The sequence below is a fragment of the Lissotriton helveticus genome, chromosome 9 (assembly GCF_964261635.1).
Source record: "Lissotriton helveticus chromosome 9, aLisHel1.1, whole genome shotgun sequence".
In the NCBI taxonomy this organism is placed as follows: domain Eukaryota; kingdom Metazoa; phylum Chordata; class Amphibia; order Caudata; family Salamandridae; genus Lissotriton; species Lissotriton helveticus.
In genome coordinates this window covers 1,161,152,811-1,161,165,500 of record NC_136070.1, presented here as the reverse complement: position 1 = coordinate 1,161,165,500, position 12,690 = coordinate 1,161,152,811, and positions in this window count along the sequence as shown.

Sequence of the window (12,690 nt, the reverse complement as noted above, 5' to 3'; positions counted from 1 at the left end):
CCCTGATGATAGATCCGTTGATGGAGTAGCCTTGGCAGGCAGTCTCACTGATCAGCAGCAAACTGATTGCAGACAAGTTCTAAATCAAGTTAGACATATGTTTTCACTGACTCCAAGTCTGAATACCTGGTGCACTCATGAAGTGGACACTGGAGACAGGCTGCCTGTTGAAAATAAGATGTATAGGCAACCTGATCATGTCAGGGACTGTATCAGGACTGAAGTCCAGAAAATGTTGGATTTGGGAGTGATTGAACCTTCAGATAGCCCTTGGGCTAGTCCAGTAGTCTTGGTACCAAAACCTCACACCCAGGGTGGTAAGAGAGAGATGAGATTTTGTGTTGACTACAGAGGTCTGAATGCAGTCACTAGGACTGATGCCCATGCAATACCCAGAGCAGATGAGCTCATAGATATGTTGGCCTCTGCCAAATTTCTGAGCACATTTGATCTACCAGCTGGCTACTGCCAGATCAGACTAGCTGATGATGCGAAGCCAAAAACAGCATTTACAACCCCTAGTGGACATTATCAATTTGTGGTAATGCCCTTTGGTCTGAAAAATGCGCCTGCCACATTTCAAAGGTTGGTGAACAAAGTCTTAAAAGGCCTGGAAGACTATAGTGCAGGGTTAGAACTGAGGGTCTCTAGATGGCAGAGGTAGGTACCTCTGTCCAAATAGGGGCCCTTGCTTCTAGTCAGGGTAAGGAGGAAACCCTCTGAGAGAACCCCTGCTCACCCCCTTGGTAGCTTGGCACGAGCAGTCAAGGCTTATCAAAGGCAATGTGTAAAGTATTTGTACCAACACTCGCAGTAACACAGTGAAAACACCACAAACTGACTCCACAACAGTTTAGAAAAATAAAGGTATTTAATCTAAACTACACAGACCAAAACGACAAAAATCCAACATACACAGTTCAAGATTATGGTTGCAAAAGAGTTCTTAAGGTTGCGTTAAAATAATCCACAGTTGCGTGAAAAGTTCATAGTTGCGCCACGTTTAGCCAACAGTACCTTTAAATGTGACAAAGTTCCAAAACAGAAGCTGGTGCAGTGGAAAACAAGCAATACGTCACTCATGAGACCTTGGGGAGGTGATGCGACAACCCCGCCGGATGTAGCGAGCGTGTTGCGACAAATCCGGTCTGTATGGGGAGGGAGGCGATACCTTGTATGGATTCCGGTGCGGAGGTTCCGTAGTGAAAAAGCTTGCAAAGGCACGATGCGATGATCTTTGGGGGCTGCAACGACCTCCGAGGCTACGATGCGCGGTCCAGCGGTGATCTTCCTCTCGCAGCTCCTCAATGCGATGGCTCTGCAACGATGTTCGCAGCGACGTGATGCGGTCCGCAAACAAGCGGTGCGACGATCTCACCCAGTGACGACAGGCTCCCCGACGATGCTCGCAGCGATGGTAATCTTCCCGCACCGGACTGGTGCATCCCGCAAACGAAGGGTGCAACGACTCTGGCAGCGGCAACAGGCGCTGCAACAATCTCGGCCTTTGTAGCAGCGGGAATTTCCTCGCACTGACGGGGATACGCTCCGCAGGCAAGCGATGCGATAAAACTTGCAGAAAGTCTTTAAAATCTTGGTTTCCAGCTTCCCAACACAGGTACAACTTCCAGAGGCACCACAACTGGCCCAAGCACTCTAGGAAGGACAGAACTCTCTCAGCAGAGTTCAGGGAAGCTGGGGGTGAAGTCCTTTTGTTCCTGGGACTCCTTAACAGGGAGCCAGCTCTTCTCAGGCCCTTGGAGATTCCTTCAAGCAAGGGGACACAGCACAAAGCAAAGTCCTTCCCCTCTCCTTGGCAGCAAAGCAATAGCAGGTCAGTCCAGCGGAGCAACAGAAGGACAGTCTTCCTTCTTCAGTTTCAGCTTTCTCCTTGGCAGAGGTTCCTCCTTGATTCCAGGATGATCTAATTTTCTGTAGTCTGGGGTCCTGTACTTATACCCCTAAACATCTTTGCTCCCTTTGTGCGGGAGGGCCCTGAGCCCGGTCTGAACCAGTTCTGGGTGTTCCTTGAGCACTTTGTTTTCCTGGCCTCTCCTTTCCTTTCAGGGAGAGGGGCAGAGTCGTCAGCCACCCAGCAGGAGGTGGAGCCAGCATTGTGGGAGGCAGGCACAGCCCTATTCAGCCCCAGGTGCTATGCCCTCCGACCACTCAAGATGCATAGGCAGTCATTCAGCCTAGGGCTAACTCAGCCAGCCTCCTGTAGGCTCCCAGCCTCTGTCACTCTCAAACCAGACAGTCAATTCACAAACAGGCCAAGGCACACAGAAAGGTCAGACAAGAGAACAGCAACTTTCTAAAAGTGCTGTTCTCAAACACAGGATTTAAAAACAACCTTTCCTAAAAAATTTGTTATTAAATTCTAAGTTCAGGGATACCAGACTTTTATGTCCTATCTTGCTCATATGGGAAGATATGCTGCTAGCCACTGTAGCCAGCATTCCCCATGATAGCCTATGGGGCAAGATAGCCTTACAATAGTGAAAAACAAAAATGGCTGTAATTCACTACCAGAGCATGTCACCTGCACTAGTACATGCTCTACCTTTCACATACACTGCACCCTGCCCAAGGGGGTACCCTGGGCCTTCCATAGGGGTGACCAATGTGTACAGAAAGGGAAGGGTTAGGCCTGGTCAGTGGGGACACTGACCAGGTGGAAATGGCAGTTCACAGACTGCACACAGGCACTGCGGTGGCAGGCCTGAGACATCATTTTAGGGCTACCCATGTGGTTGGCACAATCAGTGCTGCAGGCCCACTAGTAGCACTTGTTATCACCAGCCCTGGCACACTCAGTGCACTTTACTAAAAACTTCTTGGTGACACAAATATGGCAATCATGGATAACCAATCACAATAACAATTTACAAAGGGAGCACTTGCACTTTGACACTGAACTTCAGTGGCAAAGTCCCCAAAGCATCTAAACCAGCAAAAACGAAATCCAGCACAGCATAAAAAATACAGGAGGTAGAGGCAAAAATATAGGGGGAAACCACACCAAGGATGCCAGGTCTAACATGCAGCGTATCTGGATGATATTGCTGTCTTTAGCACCACCTGGGAAGATCATCTGATCCACCTGAAAAATTGTTTGGAGGCCCTGCAGAAGGCAGGCCTAACTATCAAGGCTACTAAGTGCCAGATAGGTCAGAGTCAGGTTGTGTACCTGGGCCACCTTGTAGGTGGAGGCCAGGTTCAACCATTGCAGAGCAAAATCCAGACCATAATGGACTGCGTTGCTCCAACCCCCCAGACTCATGTCTGAGCTTTCTTGGGCCTGATTGGGTACTATAGAAGATTTGTCAAGGGGTATGGATCCATTGTAACACCCCTAAATGACCTACCTTCCAAAAGAATGCCTAAGAAAGTTCAGTGGACAGTCAGCTATCAGAAGGCATTTGATGACCTGAAGCAGGCCATGTGCACTGCACCAATTCTGCAAAGTCCTAACTATTCCAAAGAATTCATTGCCCAAACAGATGCATCTGAGTTGGGGTAGGGGCTGTGCTGTCACAATTGAATGATGAAGGTCAGGACCAGCCAGTAACTTTTATTAGCAGAACGCTAACCCCTAGAGAGAAACTTTGGTCAGCTATTGAGAGGGAGGCCTTTGCTGTGGTTTGGGCTCTGAAGAAGCTGAGGCCATACTTGTTTGGCACTCACTTCACAGTTCAGACAGACCATAGGCCCCTCTTATGGCCAAAACAGATGAAGAGTGAAACCCCCAAACTTTTGAGGTGGTCCATTTCCCTACAGGGGATGGACTATACAGTGGAACATAGTCCTGGGAGTAACCATGCCAATGTAGATGGACTCTCCAGATATTTCCACTTAGAACATGAAGACTCAACTGGTCAAGATTAGTTTAATGTCTCTGCGTTTGGGGGGGGTTTGTGTAGGAGAGTAGGAACTGCTTACTAAGGTTACCCCCACTTTTTGCTGTGTTTCACTGATTTATCGACTTTAGTCTGGCTGTGGCTCTGCTAACCAGTACCCCAGCCTAGCTGCTTCCTCTCTAAATTGATTGCATGAACATTAGGTACACTCCAGATTGGTTACTGGGTTACCCTTGTGAGTCCCTAGAATATGGTACCTTAGGTACCAAGGGCATAGGTACCCCAGAGGCCTACCAAGGGGCTGAAGCATGTATTATGCCACCCCTGGGAAGCCTTCCAAAATGGCACGACAGGTCTGCTACTGCAGCCTGGGTAAGGTGGTACTTGTACCCCTTACTTAGATATGGTATACCTACATCTACCTATATATAGACACAAATAAACCTATACGTCAATCCTATGGCAGGCCTTGACAATCCTGAAGGCAGAGTGCTTGGTTTTGTGTGAGAGGGTGCCCAAGCATGAGCTGAGCCCCTCTGCAGCTTTCGGAATCCCTTCCTTATAGCTGTTCTATGATACAGCCATACCATATACTCTTAAGTACATTATAACCTTGCGGTAAATGCTAACTTTGGAATGGCTGCATCAAAACATGTTGTGTTTGGTGTCAAACACTTTGGAATTCGGGGGGTAGAATTCCACCCTTCTAGAGAGAGAAGTCATGTACACACTTACTTACACGGTATTAGATTAAAGGAGCCCCAGCATCACAAAATGGATGCTGCTGCCACAACACAAGTCTGACCTCCTGCTGCTGGATGCAACTCCAGCAGGGGAGGCCTGGACAATAGGTTTCTTGTCCAGGGAGGTGCCAGCACCTCCCCAGACAGGCTTTAGTCTATTGGGGCAGGGTGGGTGCATTCAGTGAATGCTTTCCAGGCAGTGCTTGGAGCACACAAGGTGTCCCCGTGCATTTCCCAGTTCAAACCGGTTGCTGGGGCACTCAGCCCCAGCTCTGGTGTGAAATTGGACAAAGGGGAAAGGGTGTAACTACCCCCTCCCCAGGTCCTCCCTTAGATGGGACTTAGAGTTAGTCTAACCCCTAAACTTAGTATAAGTATAGGAACCCAGTCCCTAGGATTTTAGATTACCCTGGACAAAACTCTGCAACATATATCTTGGTCCTTCGACATTCTATTTCGACTAGAAGACTGAAGAAATCTCCCTTGGGGTCAAGGAGTGACTCCCCTGTTCAAACAGGCACCAAAGATGCATCTTGCCGGTCTGCATTTCTGAGGCTCCTGCCGGATCCCGAGGAATCTGTGACACAGGACAAGGACTTCCAGACATCTCCGAGGTCGACACGAGTCCCCAGCAAAGCTGAGACCTGTAGCCATCACGAGAGATGTGGGACCAGAACTCCTGGACATCCAGCACATATGCTAGTGCATCAACTTCCTGAGCTTTCCCGAAGTTGTGCATTAGGATACTTGTAGTCCAAGCCCTGAGCACCTTTTGCACTGAAGCTAGGAGGCCTACACTCCATGAGTGTTCCGTGGGCCCGCTCCCTGCATTTCTGCTTGAGGCCCCTTCGCGATCCTTGGTCCGTCAACTGGTGGGTTCCCACGAAGGGATCTACTTTGTTCCTTGGGCTTTTCTGGTTGCTCCAGACTTGCCGTGACTCCCCTCCAAAGGGTGAGTCTCTCAGACCTTGCTGGTCTGCACCGAAGCCAATCTTTCCATTCTGTGTGGGTTGCTGTTACCAAGGCTTGTTGGGTCCAATAAGGATACCGACACTGCAGCACTCGGCATTCAATGTGGGACAGCTTGAATCCAGCTCCTGGTTGTCATCAACGCCTCCTGGACCTCTTGGCTGAAGAGTCAAGCTTCAACTACATCACTTCAAATCCCCTGACATCGACTGGCATCTTCTTGTTGCCTTCCTGGTCACTGTCTAGTGACCCAGACTCTGTCCCCTCTGCTTTCAGGTTCTTCAGATCTCCGATCCACCCTCAGATCCATCCGGACACTTTTCACCTGGTCGCCTGCAGCACTTCTTTGCAGCTCTCCATTGGAAACAACGACAAAACCCGACACGAAAAGACACCTATGCACCCGGCTTCCCTGGGTTAGGTAACACGAGTACTTTGCTGCTCCTGTGGGTCTTGACTCTCGAAGTGTTCAGTTCTGAATGGGTTTTACCGTAGTCCACTCCTAAGTGTCCTTATTCTTTAAAATTCTAACTTTAACTTTCTCCATAGAAGTCAATGGTGATTCCCGGCTGTGTTTAGACACTGCACACATCCCCCGTGGGTCTCCTGCATCCCTACCTTGGGTGGTTCCTGTTTGCCCCAGCGGTTCTATAGGCCCTAGGCCTTGTCTCTATGCTGAGAGTGGTACTCATATCACTTTCTTAGTATATGGTTTGTGAGGCCCCTAGGGCAAAACAAATACTGTGCTAATTTACTGTGTGCTATTTAAGTTCTTGTATTGTACTTTTGCCTCTAGCCTCATAAAGAGACTAGAAGGGTGTGTTTAGAATATACACATATATTTTATATATATACCTAGTGTGGTTCTCTTTTCATTTGGTCACTCGTGAGATTATAGACTGGTAAAACAAGCTGCTTTACATTCCTTCAAGACTTAGCCTGAAGGCTGCTCTCCACAGCTACCACTAGGATAGCTTTCTATAAAGGTTGTCTTAAACCTACCATCAATAAGGGTCATTTGGACTGGTGCAAGGTGCCCACTAGAATAGTGGACATCTTATACCAGGCCAACTTCTCACAGTAATGACTTAAAATAATCCTTACATAGAGCTCACTTGGGCAGGGCCAGCACTTTTTGGGCTGAGGTTGGTCAGAAAGCTTAAAATGCCACCTAGTGCTTGCAGCTAAGTACTGGAAAAGGCCAGAAAATGACCTAGCATTTCACCGGGAGCACTCCAGCAGGAAGGATTCCATTATGATTGCTACACTGACAAATTGGTTCTTGGTCACTACAACTCTTCCATAAGCGAGGTGAGGCGTGGGGCACTAGACTTGCATCTAGATGTCATGCCAAATTACTGATATAAGGCCAGGAAATGGCAGGATTATGTTTTGGCTGGAGCACTGAAAATCTTCAGACCATTACGGCATCCAAGTCTGTTAGGCAAGCTGTGTTAGCTGCACAAAGGACACTGTAAAATGTAGTGGATATTTAACATACATTATAAAAGCCCACAAGTGCACTGGATAAATATTAGTAAATATGCTCCTCAGTGCCCTTTGGTCTGCAGGGAATACAGATTAATATTTTTGAAGGGGTCCGCACAATGAAAATTATGCATATCTGTTTTTCAGGTGAGTGCGCCCCCCTGTAACTATTAAACCCTATATATGGCCCCATTGGGATGCCAGGGAAATGGATTACCCTGACAAAGGAGGGACTGAGAGATCAGATCAGCAATCCATTGGAGGATTTGTTATGTGCCCGGGTTAGGTCCATGTAGTGAAGCGGCTCATTTCTGACATTGTCCTATTTTTTCACAGTAACATTTCTGCCTTGACCTTTTGCACATATTTGTGCGCACAACAATTATGGATTCGTTTTTCTGCAGCTACTTTGCTTATACACCTAGCTCCGCACAACATTTTCACGATGTCTTGAACATCAAATATAAGGCCCTTCTGGTTGGTCAGAAAGCTTAAAATGCCACCGCAACATAGATATCTACATATCCATAACATCTCTAATCTATACGCACTTCGCAAGGCTGCTTTCTAATATAAATAAAGAGCATCCCAAAATATAAGTAGAAGAGGCACTTCAGTTGACACTGAGGGTCCCTGCATGCTGAGACCTTACCACACAGTGGTCTGACATCTCTGTGAGGGGTGTCCAGTTCATGACCAAGACAGGCTCCTACATTCTCTCCCGCCAGGTAATGGGGTTGGATCGTCCCATGGGGAAATTTCTGGCTTCACACCTACACACACTCTAGGTACACTCAAAGTAGGGTTTGAATAGAAGGAGTACTTCCAATTACTGCCTTTTTTATATGCCTGCATGTATACACTGTTTTAGCTCCATGGTAGAACTGTATCAACTATTTACTCTTTTGGTGCTCTTAACCCCTTCGACGCTCATGACGAGCTCAGCTCATCATGAGGTACGCCTGTCGTACGCTCATGACGAGCTGAGCTCGTCATGTAACGTGTTTTTTTAAAAAACTCAGCGTACAGCGGAAAAATGTGCCGCACGCATGAGGTTAATCACTTTCATCTGCTTCTGTCTACTGATTATCGCAGCACATGTATCCTATACCAGAATAACATTTGTTCAATAAACATATAGAAAACGTCCCACTGTGTATTCTGTATATTTATCTGAGCACTAGTAAGAACAAATGACAGAGCGAAAGGTTCTGGTCTGTATCCATGATTCCTGAGGGATCAGGGTTGTCATGATCAGTGGTTGTGGGATACTATTCGTTCCCTGGTAAGGTTAGGGGGTATTATTATGGCACTGTAAGCTAGCTGGTCCCTAAATCAACATATCCTGGGGGGGTGCCCAGAATCAGTCCAGGCATGTCGTCCAAAGTTTTTTTTGTCTAACAAATGTGCAGGTCCTATGGATTAGTGGGAACTACACAACAGTTTAGGGGAAAGAGGACACTTCTTTTCTCCATAAATGGGATGCCTTCAGATCTTACTGTGAGGATAGACAGAATTGTGATGGTCGCCAGAGCTGGCCCTTGCTCCAATAGCTCCCGGGGTGCAAACAAATGTTCCTCCCTCACTACTGCTGCTGACACAAATGAGGCAGCAGCTCCTTTTCTCAGGTCAGGCCCTTGCTACATCAAGGCAGCGACTTGTGTCTGAACACGCAACTCCGCACATCCCCTAAATCACCCACAAATTAGCTCCAAGTTGTTTGCTGGGGAGGTTAAGAGGGTTGTAGGTGGTGAGAGGTAGATGGAAGGACATGTTAGGATGCTAATCGGGTAAGAGCACTTTAAATTAGGATTGCTCAAGCCAAGGTAGTGGGCGTTGCAGTTTGTAGGACCTTCATGCAGAAAGTTTTTTCCGCCACTCCAAAGACTAGCACTCTGGGCCTGGGCCCAGCTCACCTATGCATAAAGATAGCCATGCATGCAGTAAAGGCAAGTGGATAACTTATCCAATGTTCTAATTATTGAACAGGGATTGGCGAAGACAGACGGAAAGATGCATTAGCTGGAAAATATGAGCTTGGACTATGAAAGGATGCTGAGGGAGCTCCCATCTTTTTTGGGCTGCACCCTCTTACAGCTAGACATGACAGATGAGCTGCTAGACAATCTGAGGAGGGGCATCTCATTGCAGGTGTTGTGTGTCCCGTTATGACTTTCAATGGAGAAACTATCATTAGAAATGTTGAACGTTTTAGGAGATTTGTTGGGTTCATGGAGGGATTTGATGGGATCATGAAGAAAATCTGATTTACATCTAATGAGGAGAGTTTACAGGCTGTCTCTGCAGAACTTGAAGAAGAATGCATAAATGGTATATTGATGGTTCCACAGTTCACAGGTATGAGGAATGGGCATTCTCAAGCAGCAATTCAAACTAAATCTGTGTTGATACAGTACAAACTATCTTCTACTATTCCCAGATATGAGTTCTGCTACCTTGGTGTGGAAAATAACTCTCTAGAAGATGTAAAAGAAATCCCATGGGCAATGGCAATATGTAGTGCAGTGACCTTTGGCTTACTCTGTGGCGTGATAGGGTTAATTGCATCTTTTCGAAGCTGAGAATGTCCTATTCAGAAAAGTGGCTACTGGGTACTTTTACGTTAAAGCTGTGCTTGGAAGTGCTATCCAAATAATATATTTACATTATTTTTTTTCAAGTGAAATTGGAGCAATGTATGCAGAGAGCTGTATGTAAGAGGGATAAGACTAAAGGGCCAGTTAGCAAACATTTTGCAGCAAGTGGTTGTGACGTTCTCTTGTACCACTCCTGAATTTTGGAGCACTTCTGGGTTACTCCTGCCTTACTTTCAAGTCCACGTTCGGAGTTATGTTTTTTTTAATTAAATTGAAATTTACAGGTAACTATCTTTATATATGCATTTGTTATGTTTACATTTTCTAATGTGATTTATATAGGTGTTTGCAGTGTTTACATTTAAATTATTCTTTCAATTTTATAATAAGTATACATCTTGTAAACCATTTGGATAATTTGATGTACATGAGTGTATGCAATGTTGAAATCTATATGGCTATTTTGATTCATTTTTACGTTTGTATTAAATATTTGGGCCTCTGCAGTATTTAAAGGGTATTAATTCCAACTACATGACCTAAAAAGAGGCCTGCATTGTTATTTTTCTTCACTACCTACATGAATCATGAGTGGGTAATTTGCATACCTGCTGGCTTCTTTGGATTTGTTTCTCAGTGTCCATTTCTAGAATCAAAACCCGATTCCCTATCACCATGGTTGGCACCGAAAGTACCATTGAAAGTCAATAAGGCAGACATACGAATGTATCATCATCCTAACAGGTGTGTGAAATTGTCCCAAGGTTACATACATTCACCAATGTTTCCGGGTGGAACCTGATTGGTTTTGTTGTGATGAAAGCATGCATGCCAGAAGGTCAGTTCTAATCAGCATGCATTAGCTCTAGACTTACATGTTATCCAAGCAACAGATGGAGCCATTAAAAGAACCATAACTAATTTAATGAGCGATTCACAGTTTATCTGTACCCAGCTATGTGTACTTACACATGCGTGACTTGATCTTTGATACAAGCATATGCTACTGCTAGAATCAACCAGTTGGCTGCACCTGATGGAGTAGGAGGAATCCGCTTTTTCAAAGTATTATACACTTCTCTGTTTTGCGATGAGGCAATTCTACACTGTTCTGTGAATCCTACAGTAGCTGAGTGTTCCTTAGGTACAGGCTGTTACACCTACAATTCTGAGCAATTCCATACTGGTTATACATTAATTTATCGACAGTTGACATCTGCACCTAAAATAAAGCTGTCAAGTTGATTTTACATCTACCTACTTTCCTGAGTTTCCTTTACTCCAGAGTTGTCAGCTTTTTATCTGGAAATACTCAACCCCCAGAGTTGCACTATTTCTCATTTCGCATCCATCAGTCCCAATTGTGGCTTTTCTGATGAAGGCGCACTGCGCTGAAACGCGCATGGGTCTCATGAAGTCTCATCAGTAACTCAAGTACACAAAGAGGGTCCCGGAGTAGCTAAATATATTAGGAGAATACTCCAGAGAACGGCTAAATATATTAGGAGAATAATCCAGAGAACGATACAAGTAGCAAAATTACAAAAAGACTTCTCCAAAATATGCATATATATACAGTGAGTTTAAGATATGAAAATACCGAGAGGAGGAGCCAAGACGGCGGCCAAAATGGCCGCATAGCTGCCCGGCTCCGCAACTCGCCCTCGCCTTTCGCCCCATCCTGGCACTGATCCTGCATCCCGGTCGCGGCTCACTCCGGCTGAACACCTCTGGAGTGCGGCGCTGTTGTTCCGGCTCGGAATCTGCTCCTGACGGCCGAGATCCATCGCCCCATCCTCTCCGGCCCTGGTACTGATTTGGCCGGGACCTTGCGTGACGTGGCGGCCGATGCGCGGCTGAACAACAGCGGCCCCGAGAGGCCATCTTTGCCCGGTGAGCCGGCCCGGGACTTTCGATTGTAGCGGCCTGAAGTGACGGCTTTGGGATTGCATCAACGCCCCAGAATAGCCTGCCAACGACTTGCGCCTTCGCATGCCACTGCTTGCACACTCGGCTGCACTTGCCACCGCACGGAACGACTCTACCCCACTCCACGCACTGCCGGCGACCGATGGCTGTACTCATAGTGTGGCTCTGAGTGAGCAATCGACTATGCCCGGCGAGTGCTTTACAATGCGGTGGGTGTTTTCTGTTCCCGTATGTGCCTGGTGAGAACTGCGTGGTGGACGGCGCTAGCCTTCCTGGCGGTTGGTGAGGCTTGCTTCTTCCCCGGGTCTGGGGTTCCTCGCTGGAGCGGCTCGCCGCACTGACCGGTACTGGGGTGATGGCACTTACAACGCGAGATGTCCTGCGGGCCCTCGCAGAGCTGCATTCCGAATTGCGGAGTCGTTTGCAGCCCGGCGATGATTTGCGGAGAATGGCGCTGTGTTCAATGGCGGACGGCCATCTTGCTGATCCGGAGCCCGAAATTCCCTGGTGTGCTGACGCTGAGGGACCCCTGAACGTGGATCAGTCTGATTGTGGAATTGGTGGGACCTGCAGCCGAGCCTCTATGTTTGTGGATGTTATCACCTGCCACTCGGCGTTTATATCTCCTGACCGCCCCTACTTTGTTTTTGCGACGGCCAGTGTGTTACGGAGTTGCACGATCTCTTTCCCTTCATTTCGTCTCTTTGCTGCTGCTTTGACTCCGAACGTGTCTGTGGACTCATCGAACCTGTTTCCTTACATCGTGCGGCGCCTTACTACCTTGACCCGGACTGGACAGGGCTGAACTTGTACTTTTTTACGTCTTCATTGGATTCTCTGATGCCGGATTGATACATAGTTTGTGGGTGTGACTTTGAGTGACCGGGATGACTCTATGTTGTTTGCCCTCCATCATGGTGGGCTCCTTGTTCGTCAGGATGGGTGGGTGGGGGCGTACTTGGGGCCGGAGCGGGGGCCCTCCTCCTATTTTCCCTTTTTCGGGTTTTCTGGGGCGACAGGCGTGCCTATGGGGGGGGGGGCCGTGGCCTTCCGCTGCATGCTGGGTGGGGGGTAGGGGTGGGGTGTGTTTCATGTTTCTCTTTG